Below are 25,948 nucleotides of genomic sequence, written 5' to 3'. Positions count from 1 at the left end.
ATATTGAATGGTTTGCCTTGGAAATGAACAGAGATCATTCTGTTATTTTTAATATTGCATCCAAGTCCTGCATTTCGGACTCTTTTGTTGACCATGATGGCTACTCCATTTCTTCTAAGGGATTCCTGCCCACAGTAGTAGATATAATGGTCATCTGAGTTAAATTCACCCATTCCAGTCCATTTTAGTTCACTGATTCCTAAAATGTCGATGTTCACTCTTGCCATCTCCTGTTTGACCACTTCTAATTTGCCTTGATTCACGGACCTAACATTCCACATTCCTATGCAATTTTGCTCTTTATAGCATTGGACTATACATCAGTAGAAAATACACAATCCTTTGACAAATAACAGGAAATTCCTAGTACAACACAACACCCTCTGCAGGGCAGATTTGAAGGAGTTGATATTTTAAAGGGACACGGTGCTGATTGCGAATGGAGAAGAATTAATGAAGTAAAAGCCCTTGTGTGTTTGTTTTGCCACATTCTACTCTCATTTCCCTCCCAAGAATAGACCTTTCTCTTAATAACAACTTTAAAATCTGTGCTAAGGGTAACTTTTAACTCAGAAGGTCTGATGGACTCAAAATTACTTCTTCCCACAAAAAATGCCCTAAGTATGTAATGGAGTATGAATTCAAAAAAAGCAGGCTTACAAGAAGTCAATTTCAAAAGTTAGCTTTGCTCACAGTTTAAAGAAAGAGCGCACTTCCCATCCTTACCAGCGCACATGATTACAGACACGAAATCAAAGCTTCAGTGATATCGCCTCCCGTGGGGAGCAATAGCCATCCCCAAAATCTCCACAAGCAGTAAATGCTGGACAGATCCTGGAGTAAGGGAAACTCCTATGCACTGTTGATGGGAATGTAATTGTCCAGCCACTTCGGAGAACATTATGGAGGTTCTCTAAAAACTACATGTAGAAGTATCAAGTGACCCAGGAATTCCACTTCTCACCATATATTTGCTTTTTTTTTTTTTTCTTAATTATATTGGTTGGGTTTGCCATACATTGACATGAATCCGCCCCGGGTGTACATGAGTTCTACTTCCTGAAACCCCCCTCCCACCCCCCTCCTCCCCTTATCCTCCCTCTGGGTCATCCCCATGCACCAGCCCCGAGCATCCTGTCTCATGCGTCGAACCTGGACTGGTGATTTGTTTCACATATGATAATATACATGTTTCAATGCCATTCTCCCAAATCGTCCCACCCTCGTTCTCTCCCACAGAGTCCCAAAGACTGTTCTATACACCTGTGTCTCTTTTGCTGTCTCATATACAGGGTTATCATTACCATCTTTCTAAATTCCATATATATGTGTTAGTATACTGTATTGGTGTTTTTCTTTCTTGCTTACTTCACTCTGTATAACAGGCTCCAGTTTCATCCACCTCATTAAAACTGATTCAAATGCATTCTTTTTAATGGCTGAGTAATACTCCATTGTGTATATGTACCACAGTTTTCTTATCCATTTGTCTGCAGGTGGACATCTAGGTTGCTTCCATGTCCTGGCTATTATAAACAGTGCGGCAATGAACATTGGCGTATATGTGTCTCTTTCAATTCTGGTTTCCTCAGTGTGTATGCCGAGGAGTGCGATTGCTGATCATATGGCAGTTCTATTTCCAGTTTTTTGAGGAATCTCCACACTGTTCTCCATAGTGGCTGTACTAGTTTGCATTCCCACCAACAGTGTAAGAGGGTTCCCTTCTCTCCACACCCTCTCCAGGATTTATTGCATGTAGACTTTTGGATAGCAGCCATTCTGACTGGTGTGAAATGGTATCTCATTATGGTTTTGATTTGCATTTCTCTGATGTCAAGTGGGCCTTAGAAAGCATCACTACTAACAAAGCTAGTGGAGGTGATGGAATTCCAGTTGAGCTATTTCAAGTCTTGAAAGATGATGCTGTGAAAGTGCTGCACTTAATATGCCAGCAGATTTGGAAAACTCAGCAGTGGCCACAGGACTGGAAGAGGTCAGTCTTCATTCCAATCCCAAAGAAAGGCAATGCCAAAGAATGCTCAAACTACCGCACAATTGCCCTCATCTCACACGCTAGTAAAGTCATGCTCAAAATTCTCCAAGCCAGGCTTCAGCAATATGTGAACCGTGAACTCCCAGATGTTCAAGCAGGTTTTAGAAAAGGCAGAGGCACCAGAGATCAAATTGCCAACATCCGCTGGATCATGGAGAAAGCAAGAGAGTTTCAGAAAAACATCTATTTCTGCTTCATTGACTATACCAAAGCCTTTGACTGTGTCGATCACAATAAACTGTGGAACATTCTGAAAGACATGGGAATCCCAGACCACCTGACCTGCCTCTTGAGAAACCTGTATGCAGGTCAGGAAGCAACTGTTAGAACTGTACATGGAACAACAGACTGGTTCCAAATAGGAAAAGGTGTACGTCAAGGTTGTATATTGTCACCTTGCTTATTTAACTTCTATGCAGAGTACATCATGAGGAACGCTGGGCTGGAAGAAGCACAAGCTGGAATCAAGATTGCCGGGAGAAATATCAATAACCTCAGATATGAAGATGACACTACCCTTATGGCAGAAAGTGAAGAGGAACTCAAAAGCCTCTTGATGAAAGTGAAAGAGGAGAGTGAAAAGGTTGGCTTGAAGCTCAACATTCAGAAAACAAAGATCATGGCATCTGGTCCCATCACTTCATGGGAAATTGATGGAAAAACAGTGGAAACAGTGTCAGACTTTATTTTGGGGGGCTCCAAATTCACTGCAGATGCTGATTGCAGCCATGAAATTAAAAGACGCTTGCTCCTTGGAAGGAAAGTTATGACCAACCTTGATAGTATATTAAAAAGCAGAGACATTACTTTGCCAACCAAGGTCCGTCTAGTCAAGGCAATGGTTTTTCCCGTGGTCATGTATGGATGTGAGAGTTGGACTGTGAAGAAAGCTGATCGCCGAAGAATCGATGCTTTTGAACTGTGGTGTTGGAGAAGACTCTTGAGAGTCCCTTATACTGCAAGGAGATCCAACCAGTCCATTCTAAAGGAGATCAACCCTGGATGTTCATTGGAGGGACTGATGCTAAAGCTGAAAGTGCAATACTTTGGCCACCTCATGCGATGAGTTGACTCACTGGAAAAGACTCTGATGCTGGGAAAGGTTGGGGGCGGGAGGAGAAGGGGACGACGGAGAATGAGATGGCTGGATGGCATCACCGACTCTGTGGACATGAGTTTGAGTGTACTCCGGGAGTTGGTGATGGACAGGGAGGCCTGGCGTGCTGTGATTCATGGGGTCGCGGAGAGTCGGACACGACTGAGCGACTGAACTGAACTGACTGAACTGAACTGATGATGAGGGATGTTGAGCATTTTTTCATGTGTTTGTTAGCCATCTTTATGTCTTCTTTGGAGAAATGTCTGTTGAGTTCTTTGGCCCATTTTTTGATTGGGTCATTTATTTTTCTGGAATTGAGTTGCAGGAGCTGCTTGTATATTTTGGAGATTAATCCTTAATCAGTTGCTTCATTTGCTATTATTTTCTCCCATTCTGAAGGCTGCCTTTTCACCTTGCCTATAGTTTCCTTTTCTGTGGAGAAGCTTTTGATTTTAATTAGGTCCAATTTGTTTATTTTTGCTTTTATTTCCAATATTCTGGGAGGTGGGTCATGGAGGATCCTGCTGTAATTTATGTCAGAGAGTGTTTTGCCTACGTTCTCCTCTAGGAGTTTTATAGTTTCTGGTCTTACATTTAGATCTTTAATCCATTTTGAGTTTTTTTTTTGTGTGTGTGTATGGTGTTAAGAAGTGCTCTAGTTTCATTCTTTTACAAGTGGCTGACCAGTTTTCCCAGCACCACTCTCACCACTACTATTCAACATAGTTCTGGAAGTTTTGGCTACAGCAATCAGAGCAGAAAAAGACATAAAAGGAATCCAAATTGGAAAAGAAGAAGTAAAACTTTCACTGTTCACTGATGACATGATCCTCTACATAGAAAACCCTAAAGACTCTACCAGAAAACTACTAGAGCTAATCAATGAATACAGTAATCAACACACAGAAATCCCTTACATTCCTATACACTAATAATGAGAAAATAGAAAGAGAAATTAAGGAAACTACTTCATTCACTGTTGCAACGAAAAGGATAAAATACTTAGGAATATATCTACCTAAAGAAACAAAAGACCTGTACATAGAAAACTATAAAACACTAGTGAAAGTAATCAAAGAGGACACTGATAGATGGAGAAATATACTGTGTTTGTGGATTGGAAGAATAAATATTGTGAAAATGAGTATACTACCCAAAGTAATTTATACATTCAATGCAATCTCTATCAAGCTACCAACGATATTTTTCACAGAGCTAGAACAAATAATCTCACAATTTGTATGGAAATATAAAAAACATCGAATAGCCAAAGCAATCTTGAGGAAGAAGAATGGAACTGGGGGAATTAACCTGCCGGACTTCAGGCTCTACTACAAAGCCACAGTCATCAAGACAGTGTGGTACTGGCATAAAGACAGAAATATAGATCAATGGAACAAAATAGAAAGCCCAGAGATAAATCCACGCACTTATGGACACCTTATCTTTGACAAAGGAGGCAAGAATATAAAATGGAGAAAAGACAGTATCTCACCATATATTTGGATAAAACCTTAATTTGAAAAGATGCATGCACACAAATGTTCATTGTAGGGCTTTTATAGTAGCCAGGACATGGGAGCAACCTCAATATCCATCTACAGATTAATTGATAAAAAAGATGTGGAGGATATATACAATGGAATATTGCTCACCCATAAAAAAAGATAATACAGCCTTTTGCAGCAGCATGGACAGACCCAGAGATTGTCATCTTGAGTTAAGTGAGTCAGACAAAGACAAATATCTTGTGCTATTACTTATATGTGTAATCTCAAAAAAAGTGTACAAATGAACTTATGTACAAAATAGAAATAGAATTTCAGATTTAGAAAACAAATATACTGTTACCAGGGGTAAGGGGGGCATGAATAACAGGAGAATGGTATTACCATATACACACTGCTGTATAAAAAACAGATAACTAATAAGGACCTACTGTATAGCACATGGAACTCTGCTCAATACTTTGTAATAACCTATGGGAAAAGTATCTAAAGAAGAGTGTGATAGCCTAATTTGAACAGTGTCAGACTCATGATTTCTGAGGAAGAAGATTTAACTTTGGGACCAGGGACCAGGCTTGATTGCACAAGAGCTTTTGTATAGCAAGAGTTTTATTAAAGTATAAAAGGGGACAGATAAAGTTTCTGACATTGACATCAGAAAGGGGATGGAGAGTGGCCCCTCACTAGTGTTAGCAAGGGAGTTATATACTTTTAAAATTAGTTATTACAGTAAATCAAAAGGTTGTAAAGGTTGTAAGAATTTTACCAGACCCACTCCCACAATTTACATTTTAGGATAATGGGATTAGAACTAAACAATAGAAAGATCCTACCAGACACACAATGGGATAATCCTACCAGATAATCATGATGGTGTGCTCACTAACCTAGCCAGACATCCTGGAATGCAAAGTCAAGTGGGCTTTAGGAAGCATCACTAAGAACCAAGCTAGTGGAGGTGATGGAATTCCAGTTGAGCTATTTCAAGTCCTAAAAGATGATGCTATGAAAGTGCTGCACTCAATACACCAGCAAATTTGGAAAACTCAGCAGTGGCCACAGGACTGGAAAATGTCAGTCTTCACTCCAATCTCAAACAAAGGCAATGCCAAAGAATGCTCAAACTACAACACAATTGCACTCATCTCACACACTAGCAAAGTCATGCTCAAATTTCTCCAAGCCAGGCTTCAACAATATATGAAGAGTGAACTTCCAGATGTTCAAGCTGGATTTAGAAAAGACAGAAGAACCAGAGAGCAAATTGCCAACATCCACTCAGTTCAGTTCAGTCGCTCAGTCGTGTCCGACTCTTTGCGACCCCATGAATCACAGCACGCCAGGCCTCCTTGTCCATCACCAACTCCCAGAGTTCACTCAAACTCATGTCCACAGAGTCGGTGATACCATCCAGCCATCTCATTCTCTGTCGTCCCCTTCTCCTCCCGCCCCCAACCTTTCCCAGCATCACAGTCTTTTCCAGTGAGTCAACTCGTCGCATGAGGTGGCCAAAGTACTGCAGTTTCAGCTTTAGCATCAGTCCTTCCAATGAACACCCAGGATTGATCTCCTTTAGAATGGACTGGTTGGATCTCCTTGCAGTCCAAGGGACCCTCAAGAGTCTTCTCCAACATCACAGTTCAAAAGCATCAATTCTTCGGCGATCAGCTTTCTTCACAGTTCAACTCTCACATCCATACATGATCACGGGAAAAACCATAGCCTTGACTAGGTGGACCTTGGTTGGCAAAGTAATGTCTCTGCTTTTTAATATGCTATAGGTTGGTCATAACTTTCCTTCCAAGGAGTAATCGTCTTTTAATTTCATGGCTGCAATTAGCATCCACAGTGATTTTGAAGCCCCCAAAAATAAAGTCTGACACTGTTTCCACTGTTTCCCCATCTATTTCCCATGAAGTGATGGGACCAGATGCCATGATCTTTGTTTTCTGAATGTTGAGCTTCAAGCCAACCTTTTCACTCTCCTCTTTCACTTTCATCAAGAGGCTTTGAGTTCCTCTTCACTTTCTGCCATAAGGGTAGTGTCATCTTCATATCTGAGGTTATTGATATTTCTCCCAGCAATCTTGATTCCAGCTTGTGCTTCTTCCAGCCCAGCGTTCCTCATGATGTACTCTGCATATAAGTTAAGTAAGCAAGGTGATAATATACAGCCTTGACGCACTCCTTTCCCTATTTGGAACCAGTCTGTTGTTCCATGTCCAGTTCTGACTGTTGCTTCCTGACCTGCATACAGGTTTCTCAAGAGGCAGGTCAGGTGGTCTGGTATTCCCAGCTCTTTCAGAATGTTCCACAGTTTATAGTGATCCACACTGTCAAAGGCTTTGGCATAGTCAATGAAGCAGAAATAGATGTTTTTCTGGAACTCTCTTGCTTTCTCCATGATCCAGCGGATGTTGGCAATTTGATCTCTGGTGCCTCTGCCTTTTCTAAAGCCTGCTTGAACATCTGGGAGTTCACGGTTCACATATTGCTGAAGCCTGGCTTGGAGAATTTTGAGCATGACTTTACTAGCGTGGGAGATGCGTGCAATTGTGCGGTAGTTTGAACATTCTTTGGCATTGCCTCTCTTTGGGATTGGAATGAAGACTGACCTTTTCCAGTCCTGTGGCCACTGCTGAGTTTTCCAGATCTGCTGGCATATTGAGTGCAGCACTTTCACAGCATCATCTTTCAAGATTTGAAATAGCTCGACTGGAATTCCATCACCTCCACTAGCTTTGTTTGTAGGGATGCTTTCTAAGGCCCACTTGACTTCACATTCCAAGATGTCTGGCTGTAGGTCAGTGATCACATTATCGTGACTATCCTGATCGTGAAGATCTTTTTTGTACAGTTCTTCTGTGTATTCTTGCCACCTCATCTTAATATCTTCTGCTTCTGTTAGGTCCATACCATTTCTGTCCTTTATCGAGCCCATCTTTGCATGAAATGTTCCCTTGGAATCTCTAATTTTCTTGAAGAGATTTCTTGTTTTTCCTATTCTGTTGTTTTCCTCTATTTCTTTGCATTCATCACTGAGGAAGGCTTTCTCATCTCTCCTTGCTATTCTTTGGAACTCTGCATTCAGATGCTTATATCTTTCCTTTTCTCCTTTGCTTTTCGCTTTGCTTCTTTTCACAGCTATTTGTAAGGCCTCCTCAGACAGCCATTTTGCTTTTTTGCATTTCTTTTCCATGGGGATGGTCTTGGTCCCTGTCTCCTGTACAATTACACGAACCTCCATCCAGAGTTCATCAGGCACTCTATCTATCAGATCTCGTCCCTTAAATCTATTTCTCACTTCCACTGTATAATTATAAGGGATTTGATTTAGGTCCTTTCTGAATGGTCTAGTGGTTTTCCCTACTTTCTTCAATGTCAGTCTGAATTTGGCAATAAGGAGTTCATGATCTGAGCCACAGTCAGCTCCTGGTCTTGTTTTTGCTAACTGTATAGAGCTTCTCCATCTTTGGCTGCAAAGAATAGAATCAATCTGATTTCAGTGTTGACCATCTGGTGATGTCCATGTGTAGAGTCTTCTCTTGTGTTGTTGGAAGAGGGTGTTTGCTATGACCAGTGCGTTCTCTTGACAAAACTCTATTAGACTTTGCCCTGCTTCATTCCGTGCTCCAAGGCCAACATCCACTGGATCAACAAAAAAGCGAGAGTTCCAGAAAAGCTTCTGCTTTATTGACTATGCCAAAGCCTTTGACTCTGTGGATCACAACAAACTGTGGAAAATTCTTCAAGAGATGGGAAAAGCAGACCACCTGACCTGCCTCCTGAGAAATCTGTATTCAGGTCAAGAAGCAACAGTTAGAACTGGACATAGAACAACAGACTGGTTCCAAATCGGGAAAGGAGTATATCAAGGCTGTATCTTGTCACCCTGCTTATTTAACTTATATGCAGAGTAAATCATTTGAAATGCTGGACTGGTTGAAACACAAGCTGGAATCAAGATTGCTGGGAGAAATATAAATAACCTCAGATATGAAGATGACACAACCTTTTTTTTGTTGTTGTTGTTGGAGGAAAATTACCTTACATTAATATATTGGTTGGTTTTGCCATACATTGACACGAATCCGCCCCTAGTGTACATGTCTTCCCTTTCTTGAACCCCCCCTCCCACCTCCCTCTTCCCCATATCCTCCCTCCAGGTCATCCCCGTGCACCAGCCCCAAGCATCCTGTATCATGCGTCGAACCTGGACTGGTCACATATGATAATATACATGCTACAATGCCGTTCTCCCCAATCATGCCACCTTTACTCTCTCCCACAGAGTTCCAAAGACTGTTCTTTATACCTATGTCTCTTTTGCAGTCTCGTATACAGGGTTAAGGTTACCATCTTTCTAAATTTCTATATATGCGTTATTGATGTTTTTCTTTCTGGCTTACTTCACTCTGTATAATAGGCTCCAATTTCATCCACCTCATTAAAACTGATTCAAATGCATTCTTTTTGATGGCTGAAAAATACTCCATTGTGTATATGTACCAAAGCTTTCTTATCCATTCATCTGCAGATGGACATGTAGGTTGCTTCCATGTCCTGGGTATTATAAACAGTGCGGCAATGAACATTGGAGTATATGTGTCTCTTTCAATTCTGGTTTCCTCGGTGTGTATGCCCAGGAGTGCAATTGCTGGATCATATGGCAGTTCTATTTCCAGTTTTTTGAGGAATCTCCACACTGTTCTCCATAGTGGCTGAACTAGTTTGCATTCCAACCAACAGTGTAAGAGTGTTCCCTTTTCTCCACACCCTCTCCAGCATTTAATGCACGTAGACTTTTGGATAGCAGCCATTCTGACTGATGTGAAATGGTATCTCATTGTGGTTTTGATTTGCATTTCTCTGATGATGAGGGATGTTGAGCATTTTTTCATGTGTTTGTTAGCCATCTGTATATCTTCTTTGGAGAAATGTCTGTTTAGTTCTTTGGCCCATTTTTTGACTGGGTCACTTGTTTTTCTGGAAGTGAGCTGCAGGAGCTGCTTGTATATTTTGGAGATTAATCCTTTATCAGTTGCTTCAGTTCAGTTGCTCAGTCGTGTCCAACTCTCCGCGACCCCATGAATCACAGAACGCCAGGCCTCCCTGTCCATCACCAACTCCCGGAGCTCACTCAAACTCATGTCCACAGAGTCAGTTTGCTATTATTTTCTCCCATTCTGAAGGCTGTCTTTTCACCTTGCTTATAATTTCCTTTGCTGTGCAGAAGCTTTTGATTTTAATTAGGTCCCATTTGTTTATTTTTGCTTTTATTTCCAATATTCTGGGAGGTGGGTCATGGAGGATCCTGCTGTGATTTATGTCGGAGAGTGTTTTGCCTACATTCTCCTCTAGGAGTTTTATAGAATCTGATCTTACATTTAGCTCTCTAATCCATTTTGAGTTTATTTGGGTGTATGGTGATAGGAAGTGTTCTAGTTTCATTCTTTTACAAGTGGCTGACCAGTTTTCCCAGCACCACTTGTTAAAGAGACTGTCTTTTGTCCATTTTATATTCTTGCCTCCTTTGTTGAAGATAAGGTGTCCATAGGTGCGTGGATTTATCTCTGGGCTTTCTATTTTGTTCCATTGATCTATATTTCTGCCTTTATGCCAGTACCATATTGTCTTGATGACTGTGGCTTTGTAGTAGAGCCTGAAGTCTGTCAGGTTAATTCCTCCAGTTCCATTCTTCTTCTTCAAGATTGCTTTGGCTATTAGAGGTTTTTTGTATGTCCATACAAATTGTGAGATTATTTATTCTAGTTCTGTGAAAAATATTGTTGGTAGCTTGATAGGGATTGCATTGAATGCATAAATTACTTTGGGTAGTATACTCATTTTCACAATATTTATTCTTCCAATCCATGAACACGGTATATTTCTCCATCTATTAGTGTCCTCTTTGATTACTTTCACTAGTGTTCTATAGTTATCTACGTACAAGTCTTTTGTTTCCTTACTTAGATATATTCCTAAATATTTAATTCTTTTCGTTTCAACAGTGAATGGAATGGTTTTCTTAATTTCTCTTTCTATTTTCTCATTATTAGTGTATAGGAATGCAAATGATTTCTGTGTGTTGATTTTATATCCTGCAACTTTACTGTATTCATTGATTAGCTCTAGTAGTTTTCTGGTATAGTCTTTAGGGTTTTCTGTGTAGAGGATCATGTCATCAGTGAACAGTGAAAGTTTTACTTCTTCTTTTCCAATTTGTATTCCTTTTATGTCTTTTTCTGCTCTGATTGCTGTAGCCAAAACTTCCAGAACTACGTTGAATAGTAGTGGGCACCCTTGTCTTGTTCCTGACTTTAGGGGAAATGCTTTCAGTTTTTCACCATTGAGGATAATGTTTGCTGTGGGTTTGTCATAAATAGCTTGTATTATGTTGAGATATGTCCCTTCTAGTCCCACTTTCTGGAGGGTTTTTATCATAAATGGATGTTGTATTTTGTCAAAGGCTTTCTCTGCATCTATTGAGATAATCATATGATTTTTATTTTTCAGTTTGTTAATGTCGTGTATTACATTGATTGATTTGCGGATATTGAAGAATCCTTGCATTCCTGGGATAAAGCCCACTTGGTCATGATGTATGACCTTCTAAATGTGTTGTTGGATTCTGATTGCTAGAATTTTGTTCAGGATTTTTGCATCTATGTTCATCAGTGATATTGTCCTGTAGTTTTCTTTTTTTGTGGGATCTTTACCAGGTTTTGGGATTAGTGTGATGGTGGCCTCATAGAATGAGTTTGGAAGTTTTCCTTCCTCAGCAATTTTCTGGAAGAGTTTGAGTAGAATAGGTGTTAGCTCTTCTCTAAATTTTTGGTAGAATTCAGCTGTGAAGCCATCTGGACCTGGGCTTTTGTTTGCTGGAAGATTTCCGATTACTTCCTCTAGTTCCGTGCTTGTGATGGGTCTATTCAGATTTTCTATTTCTTCCTGGTTCAGTTTTGGAAAGTTGTACTTTTCTAGGAATTTGTCCATTTCTTCCAAGTTATTCATTTTATTGCCATAGAATTGCTGATAGTATTCTCTAATAATCCTTTGTATTTCTGTGTTTTCAGTTGTGATCTCTCCATTTTCATTTCTAATTTTATTGATTTGGTTCTCCTCCCTTTGTTTCTTGATAAGTCTGGCTAGTGGTTTGTTAATTTTATTTACCTTCTCAAAGAACCAGTATTTGGCTTTGTTGATTTTTGCTATGGTCTCTTTTGTTTCTTTTGGATTTATCTGTGCCCTAATTTTTACGATTTTTTTTCCTTCTACTAACCCTGGGGTTCTTCATTTCTTCCTTTTCTAGTTTCTTTAGATGTAGAGTTAGGTTATTTAGTTGACTCTTTTCTTGTTTCTTGAGGTGTGCCTGTATTGCTATGAACTTCCCCTTAGCACTGCTTTTACAGTGTCCCAGAGGTTTTGGGTTGTTGTGTTTTAATTTTCATTCATTTCTATGCATATTTTGATTTCTCTTTTGATTTCTTCTATGATTTGTTCATTATTCAGCAGCGTGTTGTTCAGCCTCCATATGTTGGCATTTTTAATGGTTTTTCTCCTGTAATTGAGATCTAATCTTACTGCATTGTGGTCAGAAAAGATGGTTGGAATGATTTCAATTTTTTTGAATTTACCAAGGCTAGATTTATGGCCCAGGATGTGATCTATCCTGGAAAAGGTTCCGTGTGCACTTGAAAAAAAAGGTGAAATTCATTGTTTTGGGGTGAAATGTCCTATAGATATCTATTAGGTCTAAGTATCATTTAAATTTTGTGTTTCCTTGTTAATTTTCTGTTTAGTTGATCTATCCATAGATGTAAGTGGGGTATTAAAGTCTCCCACTATTATTGTGTTATTGTTAATTTCCCCTTTTATACTTGTTAGTAATTGTCTTACATATTGCGGTGCTCCTATGTTGGGTGCATAAATATTTAGAATTGTTATATCTTCTTCTTGGATTGATCCTTTGATCATTATGTAGTTTCCTTCTTTGTCTCTTTTCACAGCCTTTGTTTTAAAATCTATTTTATCTTATATGAGTATTGCTACTCCTGCTTTCTTTTGGTCTCTTTTTGCATGGAATATCTTTTTCCAGCCCTTCATTTTCAGTCTGTATTTGTCCCTCAATTTGAGGTGGGTCTCTTGTAGACAACATATATGGGGGTCTTGTTTTTGTATCCATTCAGCCAGCCTTTGTCTTTTGGTTGGGGCATTCAACCCATTTACGTTTAAGGTGATTATTGATAAGTATGATCCCGTTGCCATTTTCTTTATTGTTTTGGGTTCGAGTTTATATACCCTTTCTGTGTTTCCAGTCTAGAGAAGATACTTTAGTATTTGTTGGAGAGCTGGTTTGGTGATACTGAATTCTCTCAGCTTTTGCTTGTCTGTAAAGCTTTTGATTTCTCCTTCACATTTGAATGAGATCCTCGCTGGGTACAGTAATCTGGGCTGTAGGTTGTTTTCTTTCATCACTTTAAGTATGTCTTGCCATTCCCTCCTGGCCTGAAGAGTTTCTGCTGAAAGATCAGCTGTTATCCTTATGGGGATCCCCTTGTGTGTTATTTGTTGTTTTTCCCTTGCTGCTTTTAATATTTGTTCTTTGTGTTTGATCTTTGTTAATTTGATTAATATGTGCCTTGGAGTATTTTGCCTTGGTTTTATCCTGTTAGGGACTCTCTGTGTTTCTTGGACTTGGGTGATTATTTCCTTCCCCATTTTAGGGAAATTTTCAATTATTATCTCCTCAAATATTCTCTCATGGTCTTTCTTTTTGTCTTCTTCTTCTGGGATTCCTATGATTCGAATGTTGGGGCGTTTAATATTGTCCCATATGTCTCTAATATTGTCCTCATTTCTTTTAAGTCTTTTTTCTTTTTCCATCTCTGTTTCATTTATTTCTACAATTCTATCTTCTAGCTCGCTTATCCTGTCTTCTGCCTCCGTTATTCTACTGTTTGTTCCCTCCAGAGTGTTTCTGATCTCATCTATTGCATTATTCATTGTATACTGACTCCTTTTTATTTCCTCTAATTCCTTATTGAACATTTCTTGCATCGTCTCAATCCTTTTCTCCAGTTTATTTATCTGTAACTCCATTTTGCTTTCCAGATTTTGAATCATTTTCACAATTAAAATTCAAAATTCTTTATCAGTAGGTTCCCTATATCTTCCTCTTCTGTTTGTGTTGGTGGGCATTTATCCTGTTCCTTTACTTGTTGGGTATTTCTCTGCCTCTTCATCTTGCTTATATTGCTGTGTTCAGGGTGGCCTTTCCGTCTTCTGGCAGTTTGTGGATTTCTCTTTATTAAGTAGTTACCTCGTTGTGTGTGGGGTTGGATGGGTGACTTGTCAAGGTTCCCTGGTTAGGGAAGCTTGTGTTGATGTTCTGGTGGGTGGAGCTGGATTTCTTCTCTCTGGAGTGCAATGAAGTGTCCAGTAATGAGTTTGAGATGTCACTGGGTTTGGAGTGGCTTTGGGCAGCCTGTATATTGAAGCTCAGTGTTATTCTCCTGTGTTGCTGGATAGTTTGCGTAGTATGTCTTTCACTGAAACTTGTTGACCCGTGGGGTGGTGCCTGGTTTCACTGTATGTATGGAGGCATTTGATGAGTATCTATCAATTAATGTTCTCTGGAGCAGGAGATCTCTGGTGTTCTCAGACCTTAAGCCTCTGCCTCTGGTTTTCAGTCTTGTTCTTGCAGTAGGTTCAAGGCTTCTCCCTCTGTTACTTCCAAGGCAGTTCCTTCTGTTGAAAAAGCTCTTCTGTTTTCTGGTCTCCTCAGTGTCTAATTCCCGTCCTGACACCAGGATGCGGTGGTGGACACTTTTTTTTTTTTTTCCCGGCTCACCTGTTCAGTCCTGCTATGGGGAGGGAGGAACAGCTAACAAATATCCCTGGCGTCTGTGGGGAGTGCTCGCGTTGTCTCGGCTACACTGGGAATGCTCCTGCTCGAGGCGTGTGTGCTTTCCCTGTTTATGCTGCTTAGGCTTTAGGTTACTTTGCTGGGAGCTGTCCACGGCTGGCGCTGGGTTGCATGCACTTCCCAGGTCTGAGCGGCTCAGGTTCAAGTCCTCAGATACTCGACAAAGGTGCAGACTTGGCTGGGCCTGCGTTTTGTGCCTTCCCCGGTCCTAGCAACTCAGGTGACCAGGTGTTTGGCAAGCGGTAGCTGCGACTTATCGCCTTCCCGGTCCCTGCCACTCGGTTTTCTGGGAGTACAACCGGCGCACTTTCTCAGGCGGATATTGACCGGCCCGAACCCAAGCAGTCCTGGCCAGCAAGGAAGCCTGCCTGCAGCTTGACACGGGAAGCCTCTCTGGGGCCACAGCTGCCCCTGCCCCAGCGCTGGCCGCCCTCCCCGCCCGCGTTGGCGGGGGCTAGGGGAAGGGCCACCCGCTGCCGCTTACTCCGCTCTGCACTGGTTCTGTGGGCGGGGCTGGCAGAGTCCTGGGTTGGGGCTTTTCGCAGGCTTTTCCCAGCCCTCTCGCCCTTCAGCTGCAACCTCTGCTCTGGTATCTTAAGTTGAGCCCACAGTTTGCCCTGGGGCATTCAAGCCCGGTTCTCCCTCTAAGCGCCGCTGCCCAGCCCCCACCTGCTAGTGGGGGGCGCGGGCGTCTGCGCCACTTCTCCGCTGCAAGTTTCCTCTGGGCACTTAGTCTGTGAGTTTTAATTATTTATGTCTTTTGTCTCCCAGTTATGCGGCCCTCTGAGATTCCACTCGCCAGTGTTTCCAGGTGTTTGAAAACTTCTCTTTTTTTTTTTTAAGCCTTCCTTCCTGGGGAGGAGCTCCATCCCTCCCTCTTTTGTCTCTCTTTTTATTTTCTGAGCGCCTGATGTCTTCTGCCAGTATTCAGAAGTTGTTTTCTGGGATTTACTCAGCGTTCAAATGTTCTTTTGTTGATTTTGTGGGGGAGAAAGTGGTAACCCCGTCCTATTCCTCCACCATCTTCCTGTGCTCCGACACCACCCTTATGGAAGAAAATGAAGAAGAACTAAAGAGCCTCTTGATGAAAGTGAAAGAGAAGAGTGAAGAAGCTGGGTCTGCTCCCACTTCATGGCAAATAGAGGGGGAAACAATGGAAACAGTGACAGACTTTATTTTGGGGGGCTCCAAAATCCCTGCAGATGGTGACTACAGCCATGAAATTAAAAGACACTTGCTCTTTGGAAGAAAAGTTATGACCAACCTACACAGCATATTGAAAAGCAGAGACATTACTTTGCCAACAAAGGTCTGTCTAGTCAAGGCTATGGTTTTTCCAGTAGTCATGTATGGATGTGAGAGCTGGACTATAAAGAAAGCTGAGCACCAAAGAATTGATGCTTTTGAAGTGTAGCGCTGGAGAAGACTTTTGAGAGTCCCTTGGACAGCAAAGAGATCCAACCAGTTCATCCTGAAGGAAATCCATTCTGAATATTCATTGGTAGGACTGATGATGAAGCTGAAACTTCAATACTTTGGCCACCTGATACGAAGAGCTGACTCATTGGAAAAGACCCTGATGCTAGGAAATATTGAAGGCAGGAGGAGAAAGGGATGACAGAGGATAAGATGGTTGGATGGCATCACTGATGCAATGGACATGAGTTTGAGTAAACTCCGGGGTTTGTGGTGGACAGGGAGGCCTGTTGTGCTGCAGTCCATGGGGTCACAAAGAGTCGGACAGGACTGAGCGACTGAACTGAACTGAACTGAACCAGACCCACTCCTATAATATATATTTTAAGATATCAGAATTAGTCAGAACTTTTTCAGGAAGGAGAAACTGTCCTCAAGCAGGATACATTGTTGATATTATCCCTAGTACAGAGTGTAAACTGAGTTGTTGTGTAATCATCAGTTCCTGGCTTAAAGAAAAAAATAGCTTTATGTGACTAAGACTAAAAAATGTAGAGAGAAAAGGAAAACCAAGCATTTGTCCTTTCCTCCTCCTTGAGAATTCCAGACCCCTCTTCTCCTCGAGAACTCCAAACCCCTTTCTCCTCATCAGGGACCCCAGATTTCTTATCAGCCTGCCTAGGAATTGACTCTCTCAAGCGGATATATGTATAACAGATTCAATTTACTTACACCTGAAAGTAACATAACAATGTAAACTACACTCCTGTAAAAATTATAAAAACGTATCCTTCAATAAAAATTATTAAACAATTAAAAAAATCTGTTCAAAATCTTTGCAGTTTATTACACCATGACACTGGAGTAATAGTTAGGCTTCACTGTTCAACTGGAGGTTTTCTTATATATTTCAAGACTTGCTTCTCTTTAGGCTTTCATTGACCAACTTAAAATACCACAGTGGACAAGTTGTAAAAAGTTTTCTTTTGTCAAATTTTTTCATAAAAGTGTACTTGTAAACAAATAGGACTCTATAATGATGTGTGTTAATTTGCTTCAGTCGTGTCTGACTTTTTGCAACCCCGTGGACTGTAAGCCTGCCAGGCTCCTCTGTCCATGGGATTCTCCAGGTGAGGATACTGGAATGGGCTGCCATTCCCTCCTCCAGGGGGTCTGAACCCTCTCTCTTATTTCTCCTGCATTGGCAGGTGTATTCTTTACCAACTGTGCTGCCTGGGAAGCCCTCTGTAAGTATACCGCCTAGATTAAAATGGTAGCTCTGCACTCAAGCTGTATGACCTTGAGGACCTTGTGACCTCTTTGTTTTGTGTTTCCATTTTCTCCCTTTTTAAAACCTAGACAAGATACCCTGTTTTTGTTAAAGACAGCTGCAAGTTCTTTGTTCAGTTCAGTTCAGTCACTCAGTCGTGTCCGACTCTTTGCGACCCCATGAATCACAGCATGCCAGGCCTCCCTGTCCATCACCAACTCCCGGAGTTCACTCAAACTCATGTCCACAGAGTCGGTGATGCCATCCAGCCATCTCATTCTCTGTCGTCCCCTTCTCCTCCCGCCCCCAATCCCTCCCAGCATCAGAGTCTTTTCCAGTGAGTCAGCTCTTCACATGAGGTGGCCAAAGTATTGGAGTTTCAGTTACTTTTGCTATATTTCACTCTTCAGAACTGGACAGAAGCTGTGACTGCTTGATCAACAGAACATAGTAGAAATGATCTGTGCTTAAGAGACTGATAGCTACTGCTTCTTCTCAAACCATCTGTTTTTGGAACCTAGCTACCAGGCTGAGAAAAAGTTCAAGTATCTCTGTAAAGTGGCCATTCCAGAAAGGAATCAAGTCTCCCACCAACCACCAACACTGACTGGGCCCCTAAGCCATTTTGGTCAGTCACTCAGTCATATCCGACTCTTTGCAAGCCCGTGGACTGTAGCACGCCAGGCTTCCCAGTCCTTCACTATCTCCCAGAGTTTGCTCAAACCCATGTCCTTTGAGTCGATGATGCCATCCAACCATCTCATCCTCTGTCACCACCTTCTCCTCCTGACCTCAATCTTTCCCAGAATCATGTTCTTTTCCAATGAGTAGGCTCTTTGCATCAGGTGGCCAAAGTATTGGAGCTGCAGCTTCAGTCTTTCCCATGAATATTCAGGAAATATTTCCTTTAGGATTGACTGGTTTCCTGTCCAAAGGACTCTCAAGAGTCTGACACACAAGATAAATTATCCTAAAAGACACCTCCCCTGTCATCACTCTGCACAGATGAGTTACCCCACCCAACTATGCCCACATCACAGGTTTGTAAGCCAAATAAATTATTACTGTTTTAGGCCACTTAGTTGTGTATAATTTCAACTCAGAAATAGGTAGCAGAACTTGATCCCTGGAAGTTACAGAAGTCTACAACACGTGGCATTGGCTTTACCACCAGGGAGCAGGTAGAAGACGGAGGACCTCCAAAGGATTGTTTTCAATAGCTTTAAGGGCCTGTGGACCTAGAACAAATGCATTGCCAGTTATCTTTCTAGCAAAGGTGGATTTATTCTGGGTCGGGAGAGGATTGCAAGCTCTCCAACCATGACATGCAAGTCTTCACAGGGCAAGGGAAGGAAGTGTTTTACTCAAGGGGGAGAAGGAAGTTGGAGGCCTATAGTAAACAAAGAGTGCAATTTTAATTGGCGGAATCCTTGTCAGAAGAGAGAGGGGGTCTACCTTCTCATTGGGTTTTGCTATTGTCCCAGGGCTTGAGACCTTCCCTTTCTGGTCTCCCAACTCTATTTGAAGTCTCCGTTTGCTAATTGTTTACAGGTCTTTCCTATCTTACAGCAATCATAGAGTTTGGAAGACATGTTAGACCAATTATTCACTGCCAAGTTTTTGAAGCATAAAAGTTTTAAAGTATAATTTAAGAAAGAAAAAACAGAGATCAATTAGACTAGGATGTAATTAGCTGCTTTGGTTTCAATTTAAAGGGTTATAAAATAAGATCTATCAAGAAAGCCTTAAAGTTCCAGAGATTAATTAATACTGGAATAGAAGTAGCTGGGAAGATTTGCAAAAATAACACTCAGTATATCACCTAGAGTTTTTCTCCACTGACAAGACAATAAAACACGTGCTTAAACAACAGCAGGAAGGAGACGGGCTAAATTTAAAGCATGCTTGGCAAGAGTTAAGCTTGTAAATTCTGAAAAGGTCTGTGTTAGTTGCTCAGTCATGTTTGACTTTCTGCAACCCCATGGACTGTGGCCCATCAGGCTCCTCTGTCCATGAGGTTCTCCAGGCAAGAATACTGGAGTGGGTTGCCATTCCCTTCTCCAGGGGATCGTCCCAATCCAGGGATTAAATCCAGATCTCCTGCACTGCAGGCAGATTCTTTACCATCTGAGACACCAGGTCTTTCTGAAAAGGTCTAAATCAGTTGTGTTTACTCTGGATGAGAATTTGAGGAGAAGCCCAGAGATGGACTAGTTGGCCTCCTCAGTATTCATTTGCATACTTTCAGTTGCAAGTAACCCAGACTCAAAGTGCTGGAGCACTGAGGCCGTGTGTGGAGACGGACCAACCGCTGTGGGACTGACTGGACCAGCGGCTCCCTATGCCATCAGGGATCCAGGTTCTTGTACCTCTTGTACTTGTAGCATCACTTGTGTCTAATGAGAAGCCAGGTAATAGCTAACACCCACAAGACATCTTCACACCCTTGCTTATGAATTAGCTACCTTGCTTTCTTAGAGCCATGACGCTGGAAGTTGCTACTTAGCCTTCCAACATCAAATAAAGCCCATTTTGGGTTACTTTATAGATGGGATTATTTGTACTGTTATTCCTTTCTAAATCCATCCGTTCCGTTCCGTTCAGTCGCTCAGTCGTGTCCAACTCTTTGCGACCCCGTGGACTATAGCCTACTAGGCTTCTCTGTCCATGGGATTCTCCAGGCAAGAATACTGGAGTGGGTTACCATTTCCTTCTCCAGGGGGTCTTCCCGGCCCAGGGATCGAACCCGGGTATCCCGCATTGGAGGCAGACGCTTTAACCTCTGAGCCACCAGGGAAGATTGAGGGCAAAATATCTAATGCAAGATGTTACCCACAGTCAGCAATTGTAACAGCCATGAATCTAAATGTCTGTTTTCCAAATGAAAATTTTAAATATAGAGCTTTAGATTTTCTATAGAAAATTAGGGCCATATATCCATTCACATCACAACCATCCTCAAAGAACCAAACCTAGCACATCCTAACTGTCGACTTCTCGGCCCAGCCCTTCTCAAAGGCAATAGGATTGATAGAGTCTTGCAAATTATATACACATTCACGATTATATCTTTGCTTGAATCCCGGGAAACAAAGCTTCCTTAAAACAAAGCTGATCTTGCTGTAACACACACACACACACACACACACACACACACCCCACATACACAAATTTTCACAGCTGTCTCATCTTTAGATAGGTTGACATCAAATGTCTTTTAAGACTATGGCAAACCCCCGAGGGTTTTCATGCTAAAGTATGTGATAGCTAATGTCAGAAAATCCTAAGCAAATTATTCCACAACATCAAACTTCAAATACCTGAATACACAGAGGCTAGATGGCAGGGCAGCTGTCCTGTACAACTCCAAGGAAGATCATTTACCTCATGATCCAGAACTGTTCAGAGCAAACCCTAGACAGCTGTTCAAGGCAGCCTAGCAGGTGTTTTTCTTGCTGCATCTAAACACAGAGTTCCACATGACACAAGGATCTCCTAGTTATGACACAAGGATCTCCTAGCAAGTTATTGTGAACTTGCTAGTTATAAAAGACAGGCTCTCCAGCTTCCAGAAGCCATCACTTTACTTTTCACACCCAGATGAATGCACTTGAGCTGCCATTAACGTGTCAGAAATCCAGCCCCCTTCATCATGAATTTCAGCTACTTCTGAGGCCCCCAGGCTGCTGCCTCACATGCTTTAGAAACAGAACCCTCAGAGTCTTTAACTCCAGCTTCTTCACCATGCCACTCTGCTGGCGCCTCTTCAGTTTATGATCACTGTGACTTAGCGTTAGACAATGTGAACCTAGGTCCAAGAAGTACCTCTGAACTGCCAATCACCCCAGCATCGCTCTACCCATGAGATGGAAGACAAGGTCAGTATCAGGGCAGTCATGTCCAGACTCCCCTCTGCCTCTGTCTGTTGGTTGAAGTGTCTGAAGAAGGGGATGGTGGTGGTGGTTTAGTCATGTCTGACTCTTCGCGACTCCATGGACTGTAGCCCATCAGGCTTCTCTGTCCATGGGATTTCCCAGGCAAGAATATTGGAGCGGGCTCCCGTTTCCTTCTCCAGGGGATCTTCCTGACCCAGGGATCAAATTTGCGTCTCCTGTAGTGGCAGGCAAATTCTTTGCCACAGAGACACTTGGGAAGCCAGAGGAGGAGATAGATTTGTGTAGTCTCACAACAGGAAATTCAAGAAGGGAACATAACTCAGTTCTCTAATTTGGGTATTGAAATCAAGGTAGCTCCAGCCATTCTCCGACTGCATTTGCCTCTGTGATCACGCAAGCACCCAGGGCTAGATGGTCCCTGTGGTTCATATCTGGGGGACTCTGGACACTTGCCCTGGCAGGTAAGTGACTCCAAGGAGAGACTCGAGAGCTGGTGGAGCAGTGGCTGATTGGTAGAGGGACTTGATGCTTCTGCCGCAGCCAGACAGAACTTCATGGTGTTAGGAGATGCCACCAAACACTAAGCGACTGCTTCTTTGACTGCTGGTTTTAACACCTAAGCTCCTAGGGAGAGGAGAGTACACTAACCTCCGTGAGTCCATCCCCAGAGGCAGAATTTCACTTAATTCTCTGCAGCAGAAGAGACGAATCCCCAAGTTTCACCAAGACACTATGGAAGGATCTGGGGCAAAGGGAGAAAACGGAAGTGTGTAGGGAAAGCATTACTTATGGCTATACACATACATATAGGGCCTAAGGGGCTTCCCAGTTGAAGCAGCAAAATATAGGCAACCTTGTGGAGTTCTCTACATGCCCAAAAAAACCCCACGTCAACGCAGGGGACACAGAAGATGCAGGTTCTAACCCTGGGTCGGGAAGATCCCCTGGAGGAGGAAATGGCAGCCCACCCCAGTTTTGTTGCCTGGAGAATCCCATGGACAAGAAACCTGGTGGGCTACAGTCCACGGGGTTGCAAAGAGTCCAACTTGACTGAGCATGCACTCAAAGGGCCTAGCCTAAGTCTAGCTGTATTCTCAGAGTTCCTTGCAAGAGTCTCCTGTCCTAGTGCATGGCTCTCCAGGACAACTTGAGGTATTTCTATCAGTCTAAACACCACCCAGACCTTTGACATCTGTGAGAGCTACTTCTCTCACTTCCCAAGCTCATCCTCTGGTCCAAAGTCCAACTCCAGAGTCCTCATTCTCTGACAATCAACTGGGGAAGCACACATTGCTTTCAGGAGAAATCCACAAGGTTGCCTATATTTGCCAACTATAGTAGGATTACAGACAACTTTGACTTTCTTATTTATACCCTTTTATTTCCCAAAACACAGAGAATAAATATTGTTTTCATAACAAGGAAATGTAGTAAATCATTTTCATTTAAAAAAACAAAAAAAAACCACTTCTGAGTAAAGTTTGTTCGGGGGAGACTATTTTTCTCCAAGAAAAATCAAATGTTCCTTGGAAAGATTCATTTCAATTAAACAAAACTCAAAACTTCACCAGTAATTAAGATATCATATGTCTATATAAAACAATGTAATGGAAGAGAATGTTGCCTGTAATCTAGCAAAACAGATACTCTTCTACTTGACTAAGATGCTCTGAATCAAACGGAAAAAAAACTAAGATAAATTCCCACTATGTTATTTCTGTATTGCTGCAGTAATGATTACCACATATTTTTTAGTATTTTGTAAACAACAACAATGTATTCTCTTACAGTACTGGAGGTCAGAAATCTAAAATCAAGATGTCAATAAGGCTGCATTTCTTTTGGAAACATCAGGGAAGAATCTTTTTTTTTTTTTTCTTCTTCTTCTTTTTTCAACTTCCAGAGGCCACTTGCCTTCATTTCTTGGCTTATTCCAACTTCCCTATATCACTCCAAGCTTTTGCTTTCATCATCACTTCTACTGTTAACTCTAACTCTCTTACTTCTCTCTTATAAGGACCCTTGTGTTTATACTGGGCAAACCTCAATTCAGTCGCTCAGTCGTGTCTGATTCTTTGCGACCCCATGAATTACAGCACGCCAGGCCTCCCTGTCCATCACCAACTCCCGGAGTTCACTCAAAGTCATGTCCATCAAGTCAGTGATGCCATCCAGCCATCTCATTCTCTGTTGTACCCTTCTCCTCCTGCCCCCAATCCCTCCCAGAATCAGAGTCTTTTCCAGTGAGTCAACTCGTCGCATGAGGTGGCCAAAGTATTGCACTTTCAGCTTTAGCATCAGTCCTTCCAATGAACACCCAGGATTGATCTCCTTTAGAATGGACTGGTTGGATCTCCTTGCAGTCCAAGGGACTCTCAAGAGTCTTCTCCAGCACCAAAGTTCAAAAGCATCAATTCTTTGGCGATCAGCTTTCTTCACAGTCCAACTCTCACATCCATTCATGACCACTGGAAAAACCATAGCTTTGATTAGATGGACCTTTGTTGGCAAAGTAATGTCTCTGCTTTTCAATATGCTGTCTAGGTTGGTCATAACTTTCCTTCCAAGGAGTAAGCATCTTTTAATCACATGGCTGCAATCAGCATCCGCAGTGATTTTGGAGCCCCCAAAAATAAAGTCAGACACTGTTTCCACTGTTTTCCCATCTATTTCCCATGAAGTGATGGGACCAGATGCCATGATCTTAGTTTTCTGAATGTTGAGCTTCAAGCCAACCTTTTCACTCTCCTCTTTCACTCTTATCAAGAGGCTTCTTAGTTCCTCTTCATTTTCTGCCATAAGGGTGGTGTCATCTGCATATCTGAGGTTATTGAAATTTCTCCCAGCAATCTTGATTCCAGCTTGTACTTCTTCCAGCCCAGCGTTCCTCATGATGTACTCTGCATAGAAGTTAAATAAGCAGGGTGACAATATACAGCCTTGACGCACTTCTTTTCCTATTTGGAACCAGTCTGTTGTTCCATGTCCAGTTCTAACTGTTGCTTCCTGACCTGCATATAGGTTTCTCAAGAGGCAGGTCAGGTGGTCTGGTATTCCAATCTCTCAGAATTTTCTACAGTTTACTGTTATCCACAAAGTCAAAGGCTTTGGCATAGTCAATGAAGCAGAAATAGATGTTTTTCTGGAATTCTTTTGCCTTTTAATGATCCAGCGGATGTTGGCAATTTGATCTCTGGTGCCTCTGCCTTTTCTAAAACCAGCTGGAACATCTGGAAGTTCACGGTTCACATATTGCTGAAGCCTGGCTTGGAGAATTTTGAGCATGACTTTACTAGCATGTGAGATGAGTGCAATTGTGCGGTAGTTTGAACATTCTTTGGCATCGCCTCTCTTTGGGATTGGAATGAAGACTGACATTTTCCATTCCTGTGGCCTCTGCTGAGTTTTCCAAATTTGCTGGCATATTAAGTGCAGCACTTCCACAGCATCATCTTTCAAGATTTGAAATAGCTCCACTGGAATTCCATCACCTCCACTAGCTTTGTTCGTAGTGATGCTTTCTAAGGCCCACTTGACTTCACATTCCAAGATGTCTGGCTCTAGGTCAGTGATCATGCCATCGTGATAATCTTGGCCGTGAAGATCTTGTTTGCACAGTTCTTCTGTGTATTCTTGCCACCTCTTCTTAATATCTTCTGCTTCTGTTAGGTCCATACCATTTCTGTCCTTTATCGAGCCCATCTTTGCATGAAATGTTCCCTTGGAATCTCTAATTTTCTTGAAAAGATCTCCTGTTTTTCCTATTCTGCTGTTTTCCTCTATTTCTTTGCATTGATCGCTGAAGAAGGCTTTTTTATCTCTCCTTGCTATTCTTTGGAACTCTGCATTCAGATGCTTATATCTTTCCTTTTCTCCTTTGCTTTTCACTTCTCTTCTTTTCCCAGCTACTTGTAAGGCCTCCTTAGACAGCCATTTTGCTTTTTTGCATTTCTTCTCCATGGGGATGGTCTTGGTCCCTGTCTCCTGTACAATGTCACGAACCTCCGTCCAGAGTTCATCAGGCACTCTATCTATCAGATCTAGTCCCTTAAATCTATTCCTCAGTTCCACTGTATAATCAGAAGGGATTTGATTGAGGTCATATCTGAATGGCCTAGTGGTTTTCCCTATTTTCTTCAATTTCAGTCTGAATTTGGCAATAAGGAGTTCATGATCTGAGCCACAGTCAGCTCCTGGTCTTGTTTTTGCTAACTGTATACAGCTTCTCCATCTTTGGTTGCAAAGAATATAATCAATCTGATTTCGGTGTTGACTACCTGGTGATGTCCATGTGTAGAGTCTTCTCCTGTGTTGTTGAAATGGGTGTTTGCTATGACCAGTGCGTTCTCTTGGCAAAACTCTATTAGCCTTTGCCCTGCTTCATTCCGTGCTCCAAGGCCAAATTTGCCTGTTACTCCAGGTGTTTCTTGACTTCCTACTTTTGCATTCCAGTCCCCTATGATGAAAAGGACATCTTTTTTGAGTGTTAGTTCTAAAAGGTCTTGTAGGTTATCGTAGAACCTTTCAACTTCAGCTTCTTCAGTGTTACTGGTTGGGGCATAGGCTTGGATTACTGTAATATTGAATGGTTTTCCTTGTAAATGAACAGAGATCATTCTGTCGTTTTTGAGATTGCATCCAAGTACTGCATTTCGGACTCTCTTGTTGACCATGATGGCTACTCCATTTCTTCTAAGGGATTCCTGCCCACAGTAGTAGATATAATGGTTATCTGAGTTAAATTCACCCATTCCAGTCCATTTTAGTTCACTGATTCC

This window comes from Moschus berezovskii, chromosome 3 (assembly GCF_049115385.1).
Source record: "Moschus berezovskii isolate FMDL1 chromosome 3, NW_MosBer_1.0, whole genome shotgun sequence".
Classification (NCBI taxonomy): Eukaryota; Metazoa; Chordata; class Mammalia; order Artiodactyla; family Moschidae; genus Moschus; species Moschus berezovskii.
This window is presented reverse-complemented; position numbering follows the sequence as displayed.